Here is a 22735-nt window from a genome sequence, read left to right as displayed (position 1 = left end):
AATGAAAAAGACTGAACAGAAAAGAAGATCCAGCATCCTCTGAATGCCATACTGGTTTAACACATGAGAAATTTAAAGCCATTTATTTTTATCTCACACCCATAACTCAGCTATCAATCAATCCATGAAGAGACCGGATAAGCTATAATGGTAATGACACAAAATACTTTAATTTTTTTTTTGATAGTCCACATAAAACGTATTTTGCCCACATTTAGCATTTTAGACAACCAGATACTGTTGAAGCACATGGATAGAAGATCATGAATAAAGAGCCCAGATCATGGGAAGCAACAGACCAAGGTACTGTAAATACAATTTTGGACATTAAATGAGAAAATCACAGATGGTCATGGAGTAGAAGGCTTCTGGGAGGTTCTAGACAGTTGCAGCAATGCTCAATTTTAGCTTATTAGTAAAAAGATATCTAAAGTACCAAAATGGAGCAGTAAAGAAAATCCCCTCCGTGTTAACCTACTTTTAAAAAACTGGATGTGAAAGAAAACACATCAGAAGGAACAATGATGACTGCTGTATCTGAGTTCATGGGCCAGGTAAAGTTAGTTATGCCATGCCCAGTTCCCCAGTTCCTATAAAACTGTGTAACAGACTAAGAAAGCAAAGTATTTTCTTCTTCCCTCATGTTGGATCAGATATCAAATACAGAAGAATACCATTTTAAAAAAAATCTCTTGACAAAAAGAGAGATTCTCTAAAGTAAACAACTTTCTTTAAATTGATCTGTTTTCAGTGCTTTAGTGTGAATAGTAAAAGAAAGAACGTCAGCAGCAGGTGGTAAAAGAAATCAAAAAACAACTTGGCTCTCAAGTTTATAGGGGTGGGAAAGAGAAACAGTTCCAGAATGGAACCTAGATTAAAATTTAAAAAACCCTCTCAGATCAGCCTTCTGGAATCAAAACCATGCTGCTTTACAGACATTAATGCTTCATTGGGTATTATGCTTAGTCACTAGCTTAACTTGCCCTAAAAACGTGTCTGGAAATGGCAGGACTACCTTGCTATGTATTAGATGATGTTGTTCTCCCCAAAAAATGCTGTCTGTATACACATACTTCTCTCTCCTGTTTTGTGTATGCAAATGACTCTAAACCATCACATAAATACCAATATCTGATTTGTGGTAATTTTAGACTGAATGATAAAGGAGTCGTATTCTTTATTACCTGCAAATACCTAGGAAAAGAAGTAACTTAATACTCAAATACGCAAAAATTAAATACTCAAAAGCTGTATACCCCTAGGGAAAACATGTTTTGTAAATACCCTACTTAATATCTCAGAAAGTCATAAATTAAGCTAAGAATAACTTTGTCATCAAGAATTCAGCCTGCTGGGTTAGCAAGGATTTCAGCTGGTAAGCAACTTCTATCTTCATTTTCTGGATTAGGAAAAGGAAAGCGAAGGAGCCAGTCAGTCCTCCTAATTTCATTGTTCCTTGATATGGCCAGTGAGAAAACTCTCAAGAGAATTTCTGCCATTACCAGAAGGATATTAGACTGTGGGCTACTTACCAAAACATCCTATTACTTCCAGAGAAAGCTGATTTTCTCCAGAAGTGGCCTTCCCAGAAGACATACACAGTTCGATGGCAGGAGAGGCAGCCGACAAGGGAAGAAGGCTGTATAAATAGCTTTACTCTAAACAAATTACTGTTTTGGAGAGCAGAATATTTGTGGACGCATTCGTTTTGCATTATCCTGGGGTTCGCTGACTGATAGTTTAAGCAGTGTCTGAAGTCAAGCACTCAGCTGAATGCAAAGCTTGAAGCAGCTTTGAAACTGACACTCTTCTGCTCTGTTACAAAATGGACTTCGGTCTACTACAAAGTTCCTATGCTCATTCACAGACAGTTTCTGATAATCAGATCTCCTTTCCTGCTATTTCTAGTGAGAAGTGGGAGCATTGTATTTGTGATCTGCATAGAAAGACAGATAGCTGAATCCTTCTTAGGGCTATTTCTAATCCCCCTTCCTTTCGTTAAACAGCAGTGGCAAGACTTTTCACATAAAAAAAATACATCACTGATGTGTAATCCTGTACTTTTCCGCCTCTGTAAGTATGATGCATAGGATTTATGCCGGGAAAGTACATTTTGGAGCCGAAAAGTTCTGATGGTATCTCTCCTGCTGATGAGATGAACTTTGCTGATGATATGAATAAAGCAAGCACAGCCACTTTAGGCAATCTTTGGAACATCTAAAAATTATGCATGGCTGTATAAAGCCATGGAACCTCAGAGAGCACTACATCAACCTAAAAGAAGACATCTCTTTTTCAGTCTTTAACCAACTACTGCTAAAGCCACGAACACTAAATGCAAGTGTAATTCATAAAAAAAAAAAAAAAAAGCAGATCTTGATTTTCAGTTGCTAGCCTATTTAATTTTTTCTTCAATTAATTGTTCTACTTTCTTTTTTCACATATACTGTTGTATAGATATTCTAGATATTTTATTTTGATTATTTAGGTATTCTAACAATGACAATAGTGAAATCAACTTTTACATCAAGAAATTGAACAACTGATATAAAACATTCATACCTGTACACACACAACAAATTCATAATTTTGCTTGGATCTTGTAAAGACAAAATAAACATGCCTGAGTAAAGAAAATAAGTTTATTATTAAATCTAAACACCTTCAAAAGGGTTAGAAGGTTTAGATTTAAATTGCAATCCTTAAAACTATGAAATAATTTTATTTTATAAATAATTATTAATAATTTTGTGTGTCTGCATTGCAATTTGCTTGAATGGTTGCCATGCTTCATGTTAAAGCTGTGAATCAAGGACTCACCGACTGTTTCCTAAACAAATTGGGAAGTTGTCATCAGGAAGTTGTCATCATCTGCTACCCTGTTGCTCTCATGTAAAATCATTCTTGTGTTATCATAATGGACTATTGAGCAGATGTTTAAAAGCAATGTATCTATTATAAAAAGATAGGCAGCAACCACCTAATTAATTATATTAGTTCCGTCATAAATGAATTATCACTAATTTTAATTGATATAAAATTGTTCTCAACCTTTAAGTACCCCCTAAACAAATTAAGTTGATTTGTTCCTTTTTAAATGCTGAATTATTTAAATCAATAGATCAGAAGTGATGTAGGATGTCACTCTGAAAACAAAATAATGCAACTTTTTTTTTTTTTTTTTTCCTTCTGATGAAGATGACAAGTTAAAATCTCGTGGTTACAAGTTAATTTGAGAGCAGGGGAGAGGTGCAGGCCTGCTTTGATCTTCTTCAGCAGTAGCTGCGCTCCGCAGGCAGCAGGAAGGCACGGGTTCAGGCAAGGTTACTTTTGGAGGAAGAGCTCCGATGGAAAGGGAAGGCCCAGGGGAGCGACAGGGTATGCTGAGAAGGGGCACAATCACCTGATGGAAAGGGGATTCTCCTCTGCTGACATTACTCCAAGCCTTTCCCTCTCCCCACCTCACACACAGGCCTCCCTGACTCAGCCCAAACTCCCTGCGCCTGAAGTCTTTTCCTGGGGACAAGCAGTGGTCTGAACGGCAGCAGCAGGCACGTTGTTTCTCCTGGGTATCATCCCTTCACTGCTGCCTTTCTCCCAATTCCCATGTTCCTCGTCTCTTTTTTTGGCGCCTTGACCTCTACTTCCTCCTGCTCCAGGGAGCCTCCCGAGACATAAAATGCTGCTGCAGGAGGTCGGCGTGACGGGGCCGTGAGCAGGAAGGGGAGGAAAAGGGGACGCAGGCACCGCGACTGGCACTGGTTGTCCCATTACGAGGGGGAAGAGGGAGATGCAGTCCAGATCAGTAACCAAATCTGATTTCATCGCCTTGAATACATTCACGCTCGATTCTGTTTTGGCCTCCGAGCTGGAGAACTAATGTATCGTGTACGTACTCCTTCACACATTGCTCCCATGTGGTGCTCCTCTCCCTCCAGAAACGGCTGTGAGCTCCCGTGTGAAGCACAAGAGCCTTCCCGGAGCAGCTCCCCTCCCGGTTCAACACTTTCCCTTTGGCAAACGCAGAGATCTGAGCATGCAAACTGAATGGCAGGACAGCCTTCCCTTCATCAGATAGAATTAAAACCGCGCTTAATGTGGAGGGCGCGGCAGCGTGGTAGAGATTGTATCTGCGCTCTTTATTCTTCCTCCTGGGTGTTCTCCACTTTTATTTGGACCATGCCTCACGTCTTTGCCTGCAGCCCCCGCTGTGCTAGTCTCTGCAGGTCATCCCGCGGCTGGTTTCTGTCCCTCTGGTGCCGGCTCCCAGGGCAGCCGAGCCGCCCTTCCCCTGCCACGCCGAAAAAACCCGGCACCAAGTCAGAGCCGGCGGCGAGGCCTGCGAGGAGGCTCAGAGCCACCGGGGCTGCCGTCCCCTAGCAGCCATCCGGACCCTCAGACCCTCGCCACGAGCTGGGGACGGTGGCAGGAGGCACCAGCTGGGATGACAGAGCGGAGGCTGAGCTGCCAAGCAGCCGAGCGCCTGGATTGCAGTCTCAGAGCGAGCCCTTATGTGGAAATCGCGAGGCGGCCTATAAAATGCAAAAAAACACAATCCCCTTGCAAAAATAAACATCCTGGGGATGAAAAAAAAAAATAATAATAATAAAAAAAACCTTGTAGGAACCTCAAAACCGTCCTAGCACATGCTTTCTATTTTAACACAGTAAGAGAATTTCAGTTTGTATTAAGTGATTGCCAGCATTTTCCTTTCCCTATTAAATGCTCATACTATGCTAAAACTTAGAGGCCCTAATCACACTTGGCCCACTGTATCACGGCCTGTAAAAACACAAAAATGTGGACATCTTCCTGAATAATTTAAGTGCAAGATGAATGGTATACAAATGTCTCTGCCACCAGTTTCAGCTCTTCCATATAGTAAATAAATTGCTCTTTTATTGTAACTCTATATGAGGAATCCAACAATCTCCACATGTTTTGCAGTGTGGCCATCATTAGTGACAGATGAAGCAATGCAAGGATGACAAAAGAGACTTGAAAAATGACAAACTTACCTGATGGATTTATATTTTTATGCTGCTACACGATCCTCCCTACTATCTTGGGTTTGTTCAAATCCAATTAGCAAAGTGAAGAACCTGGTTAAATACTGCCCTCCAACAACAGAAAGAAAGTGGCCCTTAAATCACTCAAGTGATGTTACTAAACACCAAGCCCAAAGAGCCTTGTTCTGGAAGACACAGTTTCCTTGAAAAGCCACTAAGCCACCTATGGAAACCACAGACGTATGTTGAGGTAAACAATAAATGGATCCCTATGGATACACGGAGCCCTTAAATGAGTCATTTCACAAAGGAAAATCTCCTTACTACAAGTCAGCACCCTGACACTGGTAACGGCGAAGAATTCAGTGATTATTAGAATGCCTTTCTCCCGGAAAATACAGGTTACTAACAAAAAACACAGCCTTTTGTCATTCAAGGCATACCAAAAGAACAAAACCAACACTTCCACCCCAAAAAGATGCAGCACATAAAATTTTAGTAGTCCCTCATGCATTAACAATCATTTCTAATGGTTGGAAATTAGATTTGTCTTTTGATTGCTTTAAAACTGTTATCACAAGTGAAAGCAAAATCTATTCAAGTGAAAGAAGCAATGGACCATGAAAACAGAACAGTTGTGATTTCTTTTTTTTTTTTTTTTTTTTCTATGTTCATATAAAGGTGGTGAATTCTTTCAAAATCAACTCTTCATTCTTCCTCTGTTGTCACACGTAAAATGCAGAATTTGGTGGCTCTCCTCCTCCCCCAAAAGAGACATTGTTCTTCTTTTTTATGTGCTAAGTACAAGGACCCGTTCTGAACAGGGCTTCAGTGCCGGAACAATATGTCAGAAAAATCCCTTCTGGTAGAAAGTACAGCTAACAGCAAAGCTAGGAAGCAAGGCAAGTCGACCAGGAGAGGGGGAAGGCCAAAGTCGAGCATGGAACGATGGGCTGGCTGACCCCAACAGCTCCTAAAACTTCTAAAAAGAAGCACAGTGTTAGTAGAGCCAACACTGAGAGCGACTTCATGGCATGACCAACGCGGCTTTTGCAGGGACCCCGGGCACATCGTGGGCTGAGAGAAGGTTCTGCGGGACCAAATTTTGGCCAGAGCTGCCATTTGCAGCCATGTCCTTCAGTGGTTGTCACCTCTACAGATTTATGGATGTCAATTTTACCATTCTAAGACTGAAACAAGAAAATTGCATTCAGTAGAAAATTTGGGGATTTTATACCCACGCTTGCATAAAAGTACTTGCAAAACATGCCAGTTCCTCCACAGTGCAACCACATGAGGACAAACTACAAACATGCACTTGTATACATATATATACACACAGAGAGGTGAGTTTCAAGGTTCATGAAAAACACATCAAGTGGGTATGACTATACATGGCTGCACAGTTAGTTTGCAACAATTCTTAGAGTATAAAAGAAGTGTAAACCTGATGCATGGACTAAGTTGTGTATCATTCAATTTTATCTGGAAAACAACAAATTGCAGCATTTTTCCATTACTTATGTTATTATCTTGCATTTGTACAAATTGTGAAAAGTTATTTCTATAATGCTAAGCACTATTGCATAAGATTATTGCTTTTTTTTTTTTTTTTTTTTTTTGGTCTTAAGAGCTTCCGGGATTGGGCTCTACACTTCATAATAATATGCTTTATCATAGGCAAAAAAGGAAAAAAAATATTGGGATATTAGAAGAGAAAGGTAACAGTTCAGCTGGATTTTAGGTCAGTTTTATCTTTTTAGAACACGGATTATTATTTCTGTATTGAGAATCTCAGCAGCAACCCAGTTTTGGCCACACTTAATTCAATAGGGAGACTGACAGCAAATTCCTACAGCTCTTTACTTTACAGAAGACAAACTCAAATCCTCATTAATTTCTCAGATGGGAAACTGCATGAAAATGGTGCCAAGGCTGACAGTGTTTAGCAGTAATTCAAGTGAAAACGTTACAGACAGAAATGCTCAAATTGTCACAAAATCTGGCATTATAAAAACATGAGATTTGAAGTTACAGGTTGTAATTAAAAGCGGCTGGATGGGAAACGGAGATGGTGCGGTTCAGAAGCCTGGTGCTGTGCTACGGACCCCAGGTAGCCACAGCGGGACCAGGACAAGTGTTTCGGGGGTTGCCAGCTCTAATGCCCACCCTAAACATCACAAGAAAAAGGCACAACCGGGCTGCTCGAACCACCAATGAGAGGTGAACGGTTTCCATCACACCACTCTCTGCAATCAGGGTGCATGCTGCCTACTTGGAAAAGGAAATACTACCTGATTTCCTTTATGTCTGTCAGAACCTGGTTAAATAAACAACCTAAAAGTTACCTGAGATGCTACACTAAGCTTGGCCATAACCTATACTACACAATCACAACAATTAGAAACCATAACCATAAACAACATAGCTTAATTACAACTAGTGTATTTGAGTATGAGTATTTATTTGAGTCCAATTAAATTAACTACATGTTAAGGATGAAGCACATATGATTCTTCTATTATTAAAACAGGAAGAGAAAATTAAAATATAATGAGCTATTTCAAAATCAATCTCGATTCAAAAAAAAAAAAACTATCATTCAGAATAGTTATCAATTTACTTGTAAGTTCACAAAAAAAAAAGTCTCTGGATTTGTTCCTACACTTATACAAAAACTAGTATCATACTAGGATGCAGTAATGTTTTCTTTTTTAAAGATATAAACATAATAAATTTTTTTAATTCTTTTTTTGAGGAACAAGGCTGGACTTTACCAAGTCAAATGAGTTCAGCTTTTACCTGCTTTAAAAAATGGCTAATTTTATTAATATATGATGTAATACAGATGTACTTACTTTCTACTCTCCAATCATTGTTACACAGGAAACACAAAGCTCCAGATTTAGACTTGGATAGGTCAAAAGCCCTTCGGTTCATTTTCAAACAAAATGCTCTACATACTCTAAGTATTAATAACTATAATGTTATCAAATGTCATTGATCACAACTACCCCACATGTATATTGGTGACATTCGTACTGGATGGAAAGACAGTACTGAATGCTTCTTTTATTAATGTGATCTCAAATGAAAACTGCCATGCTGTATTACATGATACTATTAATTTCCAGGAATGCAGAACATAATAGAACTCAATGCAATTTTAACCGCTAGCAGGCTTTACAAAGAAGTAATTGTAGTTTGACGAAATGTAGCTAAAATTCGCAAAATTCAAATGAGAAGGCACAATGCAATACATTCTTATAATTAAAAATAGACTGTTAGGGCATTTTCTAACAATAAAGATAGCTATACTCTATTCCTTTGTTGAGTAACAGTTAGGAGACTTTCTTTTGGGCAAATAAAGAAAACACACAAGCAGAGCAGGATCCCAACTATAGAAAACACACAAGCAGAGCAGGATCCCAACTATAACAATACACCACCAGTAGTTTTGTACAGCTCAGTACAACTGCACCTGGAAGCCAGCTGTACTCCAAAACCAAGGACTTGAAGCCAAGTAGAAAATTTGAATGAACAATTTACAATGTTCCTAACTGGAATGAATCCTCTAATAGTCTCCATCTTCAGGCAAGCTTTGTTTCAATTGACAAGAAAGCCCAGTACCAAATCAGGAACACCTAAATAGTTTTACAGCAGCATGAGGCTCAAAACACCTGTAATGGTCAACAATACTATATAAATACAACAGACAGCCAAAACCACTGTAGCAAAAGCTTTAAGAAAATCAAGAAATGTTACACACTGCACATAGGTATGCTTGGCTAAGCTCCAATACAGTGTTGCCATAGATAATTTACAGAGATGCAAAATCTAAATAATCTGTAAACAACTAAATACATCAATTTATCTCATTTAAGGGAGTTCTTTTGGTAGCTGAAGTAATTGCTCAGCAGTAGGTGGAGAGACCTGAAGAGATTCTTCTCTATACAGATGTTCCAGAAGCATATCTAAATTTCCCTTCACATTTTATAAATAAGCTATGTAAAATACTTCTGGCAATCATCAAATTGTTCAAAAAATTGTTCAAGCTTTCCTCTTTTGGGAAAAGCAGAAAACTGGAGATGGAGAAGGAGAGCGGGTATCCTCTGGATGCTGCATTCACCCATCCTGTGCCACTCCTCCTCCTGCGTGGGGAAAGTTGGATGCATTTCAGGTGACGCCTCTCCTGTCCCACCTCATACGAGCCACTAAGCATTCACTGGAGCAGGGAGCAGAGCCCAAGTATTCGTGGAGCCAGGTGAATGACACCATGCTGTGCTAACCTTTGCAGATGACTTTTGTGCTCAGAAGGCACGAACCGTGAGAGGCTTAACAGACCCAATTTCCTTGACTCGATCAGAAAGCGATTCACTCAGTGTCCCACAGGACCAGAAACAAGGCATACAGTAAGAAGAGAACTAGGAATCATATACATGTGCACAGGAAGAGCCAGAATGTAGATTTGGCTGATTGCTACACTTTACCTCCTCTAATTTCCCTCAAAAGCTATTCTATGGCTACTGGAGCTAATTTATTCCTTCAATTTGATTAAGGTATCTCAGGGACCATTTCATATGTTTGTCCCTATTTACAACAAACTGAAATCATAGCTAAGACAATGAAGTATTTAATTGGTTAAATTGCTCTTGCTTTTCAAAACTGAGATATTCCAAGTGTCCCGAAGGCATTTAATTCCAAAACAGGAAGCCAAAGAGGAGAGCACTCAGCAATTCTAATCTTGCGCAGATCTCTTGGAAAGCATTTTCCTAAACATTTGCTGAAAGAACCATTTATTGTACTGCTTGCTGCTGCATGTACCCCAAATAGGGTCCCACAGAAACTGCAAGATATTTACTACTTAATTCATTTCTGGTTATATAAAGGAATAAATCTAGAATCAACTATGAGCATGCCTTCCTAAACATTAAACTTCATGCATTTGCAAAACAAAGGATGTAGAGGAAGAAAAAGCAACTAAAAATAAATTAAATATATTATTAACATCCTATGCTATAACTTTATTCATAAGGCAGAGCCTATGAATGATAGTGATGCACCAGAATCAAAGGCTCAATTGATTTTTTCTTAGCTCCTGTTTATAGCTTTCTGCAGCTCAACTGCAGTCCCCGAAGGTATAATTTTAGAATAAAGGCCTGGTGTCCATATGATATTTTAAACATCACCGCAGAGGTCCCTATTCCATAACATTTCAGGTACAAGACGACCTCTGCATTTTGACCTTGCCAAGCACGGAAATAATATGCAAGCAGATCAGGAATTTACAGTTGCAGCAATCAGTTCACAAGTACCAGGACCCTTCATATGTTGAATGCTACAAAACAGTATGCAGTTCATAGAGAAAAAAGCAAGTGTTGGCCTTTTATATTGAAGTATATGTTTTCACAAACATTTGCACACGAGTGCACATGATGACTAGATATATAGATGTTTGTTCTAACAGGCTGAAGCACTCAAACAACAGGGGCACAGGAAGTGAATTTGCCTAACTAGTCCAGTTCCCTTAAACGTTACAATCTGCTTAGGTGACTTCGTAATCTCTTCTCGAAGGACTTTTATTCTTGCCATTCAGGATGCAACTTCCAAGCCACAGATCGAGACAGACGTGCGGGAAACTACTAAGTGTCCCTTCATGCCGAGACAGATGATAAAGCCCAATTTCCACAGAAATGACTCACAGATGACTACACGAGACAGAGGAAAATGCTCAAAGAAATGAAGGTTTAATGGAACTTTTGGTGGCAGTTTTGTGACTCACTGGGATTTACCTTTTTGAGGGAAGGAAAGCAGAGGCATAATATCAGTGTTGATTATGAGATGACTTATTGATTAACTTTGTTTGGAAGCTTAGTCATTGGTAGGCAACCACATGAAACTAACTTCTCTCTACAAAAATATATCATTTGAGCTTGGGTCACTGATGTTTCCACTCAAGTCTAGTATGGCTAATAAAAGTGTTTTAAAATAGGAAATTGGAATGAAAATGCTGTGAAAGATGTCTGTTATCCAAACAGAGAATAAACCCATAAACGAAGAAACAGAAATATATAATTTTATTAAGAAATTAAATATATATAGAGAGAGAACTTGGGTAACGCGGAAAGAAGCAGAGACTTCTTGTGGGCTTTTGGTGCTGGATCCAAAGCAAAGTATTGAAGAAGTACCTCTCTTTGAGAATAAGTGCTTTCAGTGCCTATATTCCATCTGTGAATCATGCAGAGAAATACGAGTAACACAGATGAAGATAACTTAGTTAGGGTCAGAATCATCTGGGGGAAGAATTATAAAAACAGGGTTTACAATAGCACAAAAAGGACCTACAGGATTTTATCTGGGTAAGAATCTCTCAAATGCTGCTAAAGAGATTAGTGATGGCAGGAACTGCAGGAGACAAACTCTGTAGCAATATATCACATAATAGATGTTCCTAATATTGGCAAGACTTTTCCTTAGACATGATATTTGAATTATTTCTTCACCAAAAAGCCACTGTATTAACAACAAATGATTTGTACTTATTTTAACAAAGCTTCAAGACTATTACAGGACAGTTGTTTATGCAAAACAAGTCTGACTCAAAGATTTCAGTTGCACATAAGTACAAACAAATACAAAAGAATAGGTGTACACATGGTGTTAAGCATATTTGACTGTTATGTCTTGTTCCAACATGCAAAAACAACCAATTAGAAGGTTTCAGATCAGGTGGGAATCTCCACTATCAGACTGACAGAGATCCCTGAAATTTTAAGGCCTTGCACAGTGTGGGCTCTGCTTTCTAGGATCAGCTAGGAATGTTATAAATTAAAGAAGTGGCTTTTAGTATTTTACAACAGATCTTCACCTTCTAAAATGAACTGAGAAATGCATTTTGGCCTGTAATATGCAGATTATCACGGCTTTTTTATGGATCTTCCAGTACTGAGTATTTGTTGAAATAAACTGTCCATAATAAGCCTTTCCAAATCTAGGTTTTTTTTTTTATATATATATTTTAAATACTTGAAAAATTAAGGAAGATAATGGTTTAAATCAGCTCAGCAAAAAAAAAAAAAAAAAAGGCTTAAATGTATTTAAAAGAGAGATACAGAAACTGCCTAAAATTTACATCCTGAACCACCAAAAAAAAAAGTGCAGAATGAAGCTTAGTCTTAGCTGAGAGAATAATCACCTCAGAAAAGATGGAGGGAAAAAAAAAGCACCACACAACAGCAAACCTACAGAGAACAGAAGAATGACAAAGAAAAAAAGCTGCATCTTGAAGTCTGAGTGAGAAGAAGAATGTAAAAATTGCCAAAATTCAAGCTGAAGTTACACTGATAAATGGCAAAAAGCTCACCAAACATGAGTAAAAGAAAAACAAGGGAAAAAAAAAAAAGTCATGCAAAAATGTAATCAGACTGAGGTTCAAGTAAAACAAATAAATAAAAGAACAGCCACAAACCTGATTTCAGATTTTGTCTCAGTGCACTGTGCGTGCACTCAGTGTGCTACTGCAGAAGATGGGAACATCATGTAATTGTTAATGAGGATGAGGGCACACTCATCCCACGATACAAGAAGTATACGTACAGCAGCAAGGGTTGTGTTTTTATAACTGAATCCTATTGGAGTGAAAATACCTGAATGAAAAATAACAAATGAAGTATCTGCACCTAAGCAAAGGGGAAGGGGGGAACACAAAAACTATCTAGATAGCTGTTTTCTGACTTCGGTGCTTACAGGGGTTAGAACAATTTCTGAAGGAAAGAGTAATTAAACATACAGAGCTGTATTGAAACACTAGCAAAATTTATGTAACACAGGTTTACCAAATAAAGACCATGGCAGACTAACTTGATATCTTTCTCTGATAAGATAACTAAATTAGTGGACAAGGAAATGCAGGAGACCTAATCTGCCTGGATTCAGTAAAACACCCAATACTGTGCCAAACGGAAAATTATTATTTAAACTGGAGAACATGAGGAATATATTAAAAAGTAATGTATAAGAAACTGGAAAAAAAAGGGAAGATAATAATGGGATATGCTCAAAGGAGAATTACTGTCCAGAACACAGTTGATTAGCTGGGTACCTCCAAAACTTATCTGCAAAGTAATCTTGGTTAAATTTTTCCTTAATAACCTGAGCACAAAAGCAAGAGATTGTAGACAATTTTTGCTGATGATACAAAGTTGTGAAGCACTGTCAATAGAGCAGGGATAGTGTTACAGGAAATGGAGTTTATAGCACAAGTGTTGCCACATCAAGATCATCCACAAGCTGATCTCAGCTCTTCTCTCCCTCTTTGTCACAGAAGTATTGACAGTATCAACAAAACAAAAGAAAAATGCCCCTCGTTCTCATATTGCAACTATGGGTTCTGCCTACATTTCACAGATCTCATTTGCTCTTTTTACAAGAAAAGAGAATTTGGACTGCTGACATCCAAGCAAATCCTGCAATTTCCATCCCACGAGAAACTCCTGAATTTTAGTATTTATGGTTTTGTTTTTTCCTTTATTCAACACAAAAGTTAAATGTGAGCATTTTTCACTCAACAAAAACTTTCTGGTTAGAAACACTAAAATATTAAGAATGAAAGTATATTTCCAAATTACAGTGTGCTGAACTGACTGACTTAGAACCAGCTGGACATTGAATTTGATAACCCTTGAAGTGTACACAACCTAATGCAATTCTGATTCTCAGCCATAAAACAGGGCTTCTATCTCTACCAGGAGGCATTCATAGGCACTTCACTACTCTGCTGGCTACACAGTCAAAGGAAATACTACACTCTACCAACACAACCATAACACAGTTTTCCCCAGCAGAGCACTGGTGGGGAATGATGCAAAAAAAGAAAAAAAAATACAGCTATGCTGGGCAATGCAGCATATTGTTGAACTACTATTAAAAAAAAAAAAAAAAAAGCTTTCAGAAAAGTTTAATACATTGTGACACCTCCTGTGGGATTAAGCTGATCCTACGTAAGCTACTTTGTTTTCCTTTGTCTAATTAGGAAAAAAAAAAAAAAAAAAGAGAGAGAGAGAGAGAGAGAAGAAAAAGTTGACTTTGTAAAGAACAATTTTTCCATTAAAAAAATCTCTAACACCTTCACCTCTGCTACAGTACTCATATAGCACTAAGTAAAAAGAGAATTACAGGCTTATAAACTTGACTGTAATTATAACTCAGAAAAAAAAAAAAAAAAAGAGAGAGAGAGAAAAGAATAGAAAAAGGCCACTTACTAGTCAAAGAAAATTCATTTACTTCACATTGATACCAGGGACACATCAAATCGTTCCATAAAGCTTTTACCATGTAACAATAGTGAGCACACTGACAAAGTGCTTCATGAGCCAAAGCATGCATTTACATGACAGACTGCAAAGCCAAAATCAATTTATTGCAGCTCACCACGTACGAACCTCTAATATCGGTTTTGCCCCTTGCCTCTGCCAACAACAGGCTGCAAACAAACAAATGTGTTAAGATAAAAAAAAAAAAAAAAAAAAAAAAAAAAAAAAAGGCCTAACTTCAAAACGGCCCAGTCCCCAGCAGGGCCCACAGCACCTGCCAGGCACCAACCAGAGCAGGCAGGGTGCTCAGTGATGTGGAGGAGCGAGATGGCAGCCTCTTCCACAGGCAGCACTGCTGTCCTGTCACCAAATCCCAGGCTTCATTATCCAAATTGATCTCGTTTGGGGCAGGGGATGGTCCTAGAAGGAGAAATGTCTAGCTGCGGGTTTGGCCTGTGTGCCCACCAGCAGCACCGCGCTGGCACGGCCTGCTGGTTGAGCACGCGTGGGGCACACTTGGCTCACCACTGAGATGCGTTCAAGTCATTTCTTACATCCTTCTAAAAGAGCTTTCTAAAATGTCTGTACTTCAGTGGAATTAGAAACAATGTTCCCGCTTTTCCCTCAAGTATAAATGTTCATACCAACCCATTCCACCCTTCCCAGCAATTACAACACATTTAGTAAGGAAAAAATGTATTTTCCTCCCACTGCCATTAGAGACCCAGACCTCCAACAGGAAGTCGTATTTCAAACTAAATTCAAGGATAGAGGGGGTTAAGCTAGCCCTCCGGTCTTGCTCTAATGCCTCATCTTTCTCTTCATTTTTGAATTGTCCTCCAATTGCTCAGAGATATGGGTCACCAGAGAAATGTGTAACTACTTACAGTACAATATGCTAGTACTCGAACAGAAAACATGGTTGCTACTCAAGCCGAATAAACAACCTGCAGCGGGGGAATCTGTAATGATATACACGCTCTCATTACTGCAGAACATGCAGGAGGAATTCCTCACATCACACCCTGCGTTTCATTTGGACAACGTAATGTTTCCCCTCTCCCCTGCTCAGGGAAAACTGCAAAATTAAAATTGGATGACAATAAAAACAAGACAAATGGGGTCAAATTTATCGCTTGCTTAATTCCACAGATTTTAATGTGTCGCATGGAAGAAGAATGTGGATCACTGCAATAAACACTGGTTATGTACAGCTTTATTGTGAAATAGTTTGGTCTAAAGTTAGGTCGATCATCTGTAACATAAATATTAAAGGGCTCGGTTCTGAGATTTTTATCCTCACAGTCTTTATGTACACAATGTTTTAAGTTGCACCATTTTGGATTATTCTACAGCTCCAGCTTAACAAAAAAAAAAAAAAAAGGCAAAATTGTCATTTTTCATAGTGGCATTACAAAATATACTACTTATTCTGTATTGCGATAACTCTTTACGAAGTTATTTTATTTTGTTAACTTCTACCCCCTACAAACACAAGCTATTCTGTGAAAAAAGTCAGAAAGGTAAAGCACTTTGATCAATCTTACATGATAAATTCACAAGAAAACTGAGGGTACAAATTAATTACTGACTCCTTACGCCAAAATGCTGTGTTATTTCCAGACCCTCAAAACAACTACCTACCTTAGAAGACTGTATTTTAGCTAAAAAACTTTAAATCCAGTTCCGAAATTGTCTATGAATATCAGCAACCCTTAAAACAGTGGTAAAATACGTGACAGTAAAATACTTAAGATATCTTAAAGATTATTTTTGTTTCCAAAGCAATCAAGCATTCCAAAATAAAAAGCACATATTATTCTCTGGTAAAATAACAATGAGTTTGGAAAGCCCTTTCTGTAATAAATTTAAACTGAAATCAGCACTAGCCATGCTTAACCATTTATCAACAGTCTGTACTGCAATCACAAGACAAAAATAACATAACCCTGCCTTAGTAGACTTTTATATACATCTTCAAACCTTCACAGCTTTAGTCACTACTGAAATCATGCTTCGAAAAGAACCTAGCAAACAACTTCAACAGGAATTATGAGTCTCTGTATTATACAATTAAGTTTAAGCACACAAAAAAAAAGACTGCCAAATGGTTCTGTAAACTATTAGATTATGTTATTTCCAAAACTGGATCCCCCTATATCAGGGAAAGTAAAATTAAGTTTTCAGCAACCTTGAAGAATTAAATGGAAAAATACTTGAACCTGAAGACACCAAACCCTGTGAATACCCCAGCTGGCAGAAGATAATTACTAGATATAACCAAGAAAAAGCATATCACTGTACCTGTAAATTCTAGCATGGTAAACCCAGGCACAGAATTTGATGCCAGAGAAAGAACAATACAGGCAAGATATGTTTGTATCTTTAACTTGAACTATAACTTTAAGACAGTTAGCTCTTTCCCAAATTTGTCTTCTATTCAGATACAGGTTAATCACAGAAGTAGGTGTTGTAAGCATACTTAAGACATAGTTTACACACTCTGATTTATAATTCTCTTCCCATTTTCCTCTGTTAGAATTCCTGTTAGCTCTTCAATCATAGAGTTCTTCCCATGGCAAAGGATCTTAATTTTTTAACACAAAACAGTAGCAGAAAATCTCAAGTCTTGATATAATCTTTGGAGGAAAAATAAAATAGAAAGAAAAAAATGAATTTACAAGAACTAAATAAGAACATATTACTTATAACTATGAAACTGAACTTTGTATGCTAGTTTGAGCTTTCCAAAACTGACTGACCAGTCACAGCACACATTCTTGCTGTTAACTACTGACTCCATTGGTGATTTTCTTTGTTTCATTCACTATGGCAGTTGTGCATGAGCATCCTTCCTGATACATGGCAGTTTTACACAAATCCACCTGATTTGGAATAAAAAGGAAAAAGCATACAAGTACGTGCAGAATACCTGAATCATGCTAGCCTGGCAGACTGAGGTCCAGGTTTTACAAAATGAGGATGTGTTAGATAAAAATCACGTCCACACATTAACTGAAATACTCATTGTGAGTTAGATGATCATGCACACAGTAACAGCACACAGTATCAAGCCTAGTACCTGCCTTATACAGCAATTTTGCATCATATACTCCCTTTCAGATGCTAGTTCCATCCCAAAACCATCTTGCCTCATTCCTCCTCCTAGCCTTCTTATAACATCACTGTGAGAAACAACCTAACTTTCAACAAGATTTCTGCAGATTTCACCCCTTTGATATCAGATGCTCTAAAAATAACTAACTTTCTCCAGCTTATATCTTAATCGCACTGGCATTGAGGGAATTGTTGATATTACAGATATTAAATAACATACATATTACTGAGCCAAAAGATATATGCCTTTTGGAACACACAAAAAAATCAGATGCTAGATAGAAAACATGTAACTTGGCAAACTGCAAATGAAAGAGTTATACTTAATCCTTTGTTATGGAGATAAGACTCAAGAAAACAGAAAAAATCATATACCCTGCTGGGAACCTAAAAATTTTATTATAGGTTTTATTTTGGTTTTAAGGTTTGAGGTTAGAGTGTGTTGAGAAATACCAGTAACATAAGTTATCTTACTTTATAAATTCTAAAACCCTTTTTTCTCTTCCTAAAAGATCATGCATGTATGTACCTAACACTGTTCTAGTTTCATGTTAACAAGCCTCTCTGAGATGCCACACACAAGCTCCATTCTGTTTCAGATTTCTAAAGGGTATTTATATGGTATGTCATTAGCTACTGCTGTATATGTTGAGCCTGACTTTTTTTTTTAATGTCCGTTCTGTTTTATATTTATGCTTTCCTATTTTTATATAAGCCTTTGTCTCTGGTACGCTACACATTAATTTCTTCAACCCCCATGAACACATTCTTTAGAAAAAAGCAGAGCAATCATGTCTCTATCTGTGCAGAAAAGCAAACAATTATACTGTCTGCTCTGTGGCTTGTCATTTTGATGAAGAAACATGACTTAGTGCTCATATTATTGCTATTGATTGCCAATCACAATTGGGAACTGTCTGAGTCACTCAGACAAAATTAACCTAAAAAGAGCACATTAATATTAGATTTTCTGGTATAAAACCATAATTCTATAATCAAGGTTAATTTTTTTTTCCCGTACAAACCTCTACTAAGAGGATGAGTACACAGATGATATATCTCTTCCACACTTGTGCCAGCATGAACATACAGGCACACCCCATCAGTGAAAGAACAGTCCTCCACAGGTCCCTATGGAATATGTACAAACCTTACATGTCCTGGGTATCCTTCTGTGGCTTACAGCAGGGGAAGAACGCTAATAGAGGACAAGAGAACAGTGCCTACACACAGCCAGAACTACCAGCCTTACTTCTAATATGGAGATAAAGGCTGCTGAGCAGTCAGCTAATAAAAATGAAATAGCAGTGAAGATAATACCTCTGCAAAAATGCAAAATGCTCCTCTAGTTTACCAAACGGAAATGGAAATTCAACACATTTGTAGATGACATCCTCTATTCAGCCTTAGTTTTATCACCATCAAAAAAGTATTCACCTCAAACTCTCTCCTATGTATTGGCTCATTTTTTTCTAACATGAAAGTAAAATAATAAGGTTGAACCAAGATCGTAAAGATGTGCAGGGTTGAGAACAAGGGCAAGGGAAGTTAAGAACAATGCTAATATTCAAAGCTCATCTATTTCACTAGGGCAAGCTCTCAGCACAGATATGTAAAACGGTACTTTCAAAAACATTTGCTTTTCTTCCAAATGACTGCACCTTCAACCAGTAGCAGGTAAGTAACATGGACCATTTAATAGCACATATGCTTCAACCTGTAGCATGCTTCCTGAATACCAGTAATTTGTATGATTGGTCAAAAAATGCTTTTCAGAAGAAGCTGGAAGCATGCAGAAGTGTGCAATGATCTGGGGGATTGCCCAGGGCTCTGCTTTAATCCACCTGTAGCTTGCCTGCCAGGACACTTCCTATCAGTAAGCAGCTGATGCCAGGTGCACATGGACCACTCCAGTTGGCGGGAGTTGTGCCCAGCTCCAGAAAATCTCTGCTTTCTCTCAGGTTGTAGATCCCTACTGACTGACAGCGTTACGTGCTGCTTTCCTAGGATTCATCTCCGGAGAAGAACATTTGTCAGTTCTGTTCATTTTTAACACTAGATGACTCCAAAAATGAAAACAAATTTCATCTACCAAAGCAAAAGATTATGTTCTTGGCTACAAAGTTGGAAACAAGGTTGCCAAGAAAAAAAAAAAAAAAAAAAAAAAAAAGTAAAAAGCTAAAGCTATGTATAATCTGAAATTGTATTTCATTAAAAATAGCATTCTTAACTACCAGAGTGTTTCCTTGCTTAAAGGCAAAGCTCAGCTACAGAGGTGAAGCCAGTGATGAGCTTTGCTGCATCCTTCCTCCCTCTTTAATCCACCAGAACTCAGCTCTGAAGCTACACTGCAGGAGTAGAGAGCAAGCTTCCATCCTGTGAGGCCGCTCACCCAGTAATCACTTCCTGCTTGTTTTTATCAGATAGGAATGCAGCTTTTAGACTGAGGAACTACAATTGAATATAACAACTTACATGTCCAATACTAAGGAAAAAAAAAAAAAAAAACAAAAAACACACACACACAAAAACAGTAACCAAAGGGATTTAAACTTTTTTTTTTCTTTGGTCCCATCCCACCACAATTACTAAATGCTCATTACAGAGGTGGACGTAAGCTACCTGAGGCCCACAGGACTGCTTAGCATTACTGACAATAACACTTGGCGGTAGTGGTCTTGTTTGTTCCAAGCCAGAGAAACACAGAAGCTCCCAGTCCAGGAACATAGGGAAAAACAAGAAATGTACACCAAAGAGAAGTTTTAGCAGGGAACAGTATCTATTTGTTCTGATGACTGCCATCTTATCCCAAGCTTTCTCCACATGTCCCATTCACGTCCTTCCTCTGCAGCGTCCATCTGTAGGAAATGCTCCTGCCCCCCTGCTCACACCTACAGAGGGTGTGAGCATGCAATCCCACTCTTCAATTCTCATCCCACTGTCTCTCACTAAACCAAATTCTCCATCCAGGCCTAAGCAGCTATAGGCAAGAAGAGCTACCCATGGATTTTGGGTAGTTTTGGATCCTCTTGAGAGGTGAGTGAGCAGCAGGAGGAGCAGACATGGTTTGGGCCCAGTGGACCTGTCAGGAGCTCCTCCAGCTGATTCCACAAACCCTCAACTTTATCCTTTTTTGCTGATCTAACACAGGCCTAGCTGCTCCTAGAGACCCCCTCCAGCACAACACAGGTGATGTGAGGAAGAAACACCTCATTCGGGTTCTCAGAACACGTTTCGTTTGAAAACCAAGTAGAGATGGGTTCGGGGGAAAGGAGCCTTCGATTCCCCCATCCATGTTTCAGTAAAGGAGGAGGTTTCCCTGCTCTGCACCCTATTGCAGGCTCTGTAGGCAAAAAGGACTGCCACTTGTTTAGCCAAGTGTCAAAGTCATTAGGACATCCCAAAATGTATATTCCCCACCGTATGTTGGTGTCTCAGTAATAAAGGAGAACTCCAAACATAAAGGGAAAAATGCTTGAACAGTGAACCATTAGGTTAATTCTTGATAACCTCCCCATATTTTCTTCCTGCTGATTCTTCTATGGTAAAAGTAGGTATCTCTCTGACTTGTTTTTGGGAAGGGCATACAGAAAGAGGAATCCCTAGCTCAACCTCACATGAAAACAGAAGCCAGATTTTAGAAGAACAACATCTGAGACATTTTGAGGGTAACGGTTTCTCAAAATAAGTTTTTTAGGACCCTTTACCAAGAGCAAAAGTGAAAACTTCTCTTACTTAGATACTATAAAGATGAGGCTTCTACTTTACAACAGAAAACATGTGTTCTTGCGCAAGCTGTGCTCTCATTTCCAGACCCTCCAAGCAGCCTTGCAACATCTAACAACAGCACTAACTTCAGGCTTTAGCCACAGCCATGGATCACAACAAATTACTAAAAATAGTGTATGAAACAGGAGGGGAAGGAACCTTCTGGGTCATTAAGTCCAGCCCCATTATCACAGGTATCCAACATCATATTATGCCTTATACTAAATTTGTAGCTTTACCTGAAAAGTAACTGGCTCCAGGGCAGTACTCTTCCTTTTGGAAACCTCCTGCATCATCTTACTTCTTCACTGAATCTAGTGCACCTTTATCCATGTTTGGTTTATAAATTTTAATTCCAGTGCCAACATGTTAGTTGGGCTTAAATAGCTCTTTCATTCACAGGCATTTCAAACCTCTTTTGACCAATGTATTAACAGGGATAGACCCTATTCTTTGTCAGGCTGTGTTTTTTTCCAGGCTACGTAAGATAGATACTTCTCATTGCTTCTTGATTTTGCAGGCTTTTCCCAACTGCAGTTGAACTAGATGATCTCTGAAGGTCCCTTCCAACTGAACTATTCTATTCAATCTCATTTTCCTAACCACTAAAACAATTTCACCTTTTTTTTTTTTTTCCTCAGTTCCCTTATTTGTTGAGAGTGAGTAGCTGAAACTCGAGATGTACAGCACTACAGATGAGCTTTCAACAGCCCTCTTGCTGTACAATGCCTATTTCAGTTGAGAGCACCACCTAGACAGAACCTTTATGTCCATTATCAGCTCACAACAATCCTATGATCTACTAAAACACTTCTTTCTCCTCCTCCCTCATTTGCAACTAACGAGTCACAAGCCTCTCAAATGGAACTATCCTCTCCTTTTACCCTAAGTGCATGATCTTATACTTTGCACCAATAAATTCCATCCCATTTCTGTTATATCAGTCTTCAAGGCCCTCTGGTTCTCTCCACAGGAATTTCTTATCTTCTGCTACATTAGCAATGCCTCCAGATTTTTTGCCATCAGCAAATTTAATTAACCCACTCCTACATCCTGTACTATAATTACAAGTTAAAATATAAGATCTACCCAAAGACCAGTTTTTGTGGTATTATCACTCACTTTTATTTTCCTCTGTGCTATTAATACAAAATGTTCTATTAACTCCACATGGATTAGAAGCAATGTATTTTTCTTTCCCCAACAAATAAGTAATTTTGCCAAATAATGCATCATGGTTCAGTATATCCACTACCTTCTGTAAACCCACATTGCATTCCATCCTATATTCATTTTCAACATTTAAATATTTCTTAAAACTTCTTTCAACAATCTTGAATACTACTTATGTCAGGTTAATAAACCTACAGCTTTTTGCCTTTCTAATTTTTTTATTTTATTTTTTTTTGTATTTCGAAACTATGTCCCCAACAAGACAGACACCTGACAAGAATTCTAGGATGGAAGTTAATCTGTTATGTTCTACCTTACTACCATCTCTCAGATTTTGCTTTCACCTTGATCAAAATA

At 38.4% G+C, this 22735-nt stretch overlaps 1 protein-coding gene across 3 annotated transcripts in view; it reads right to left on the bottom strand.

Moving 5' to 3' along the window:
- The window catches only part of ATG10 (autophagy related 10), an 82342-nt gene that overhangs the window by 33133 nt on the left and 26474 nt on the right, over positions 1–22735 (bottom strand). The gene's annotated exons all lie outside the window — the stretch shown is intronic.

This window comes from Aythya marila (genome assembly GCF_965140915.1).
Source record: "Aythya marila genome assembly, chromosome: Z".
Lineage (NCBI taxonomy): Eukaryota > Metazoa > Chordata > Aves > Anseriformes > Anatidae > Aythya > Aythya marila.
The sequence above is the reverse complement of the archived record's forward strand: the minus strand, read 5'-3'. Positions and strand labels throughout refer to the sequence as shown.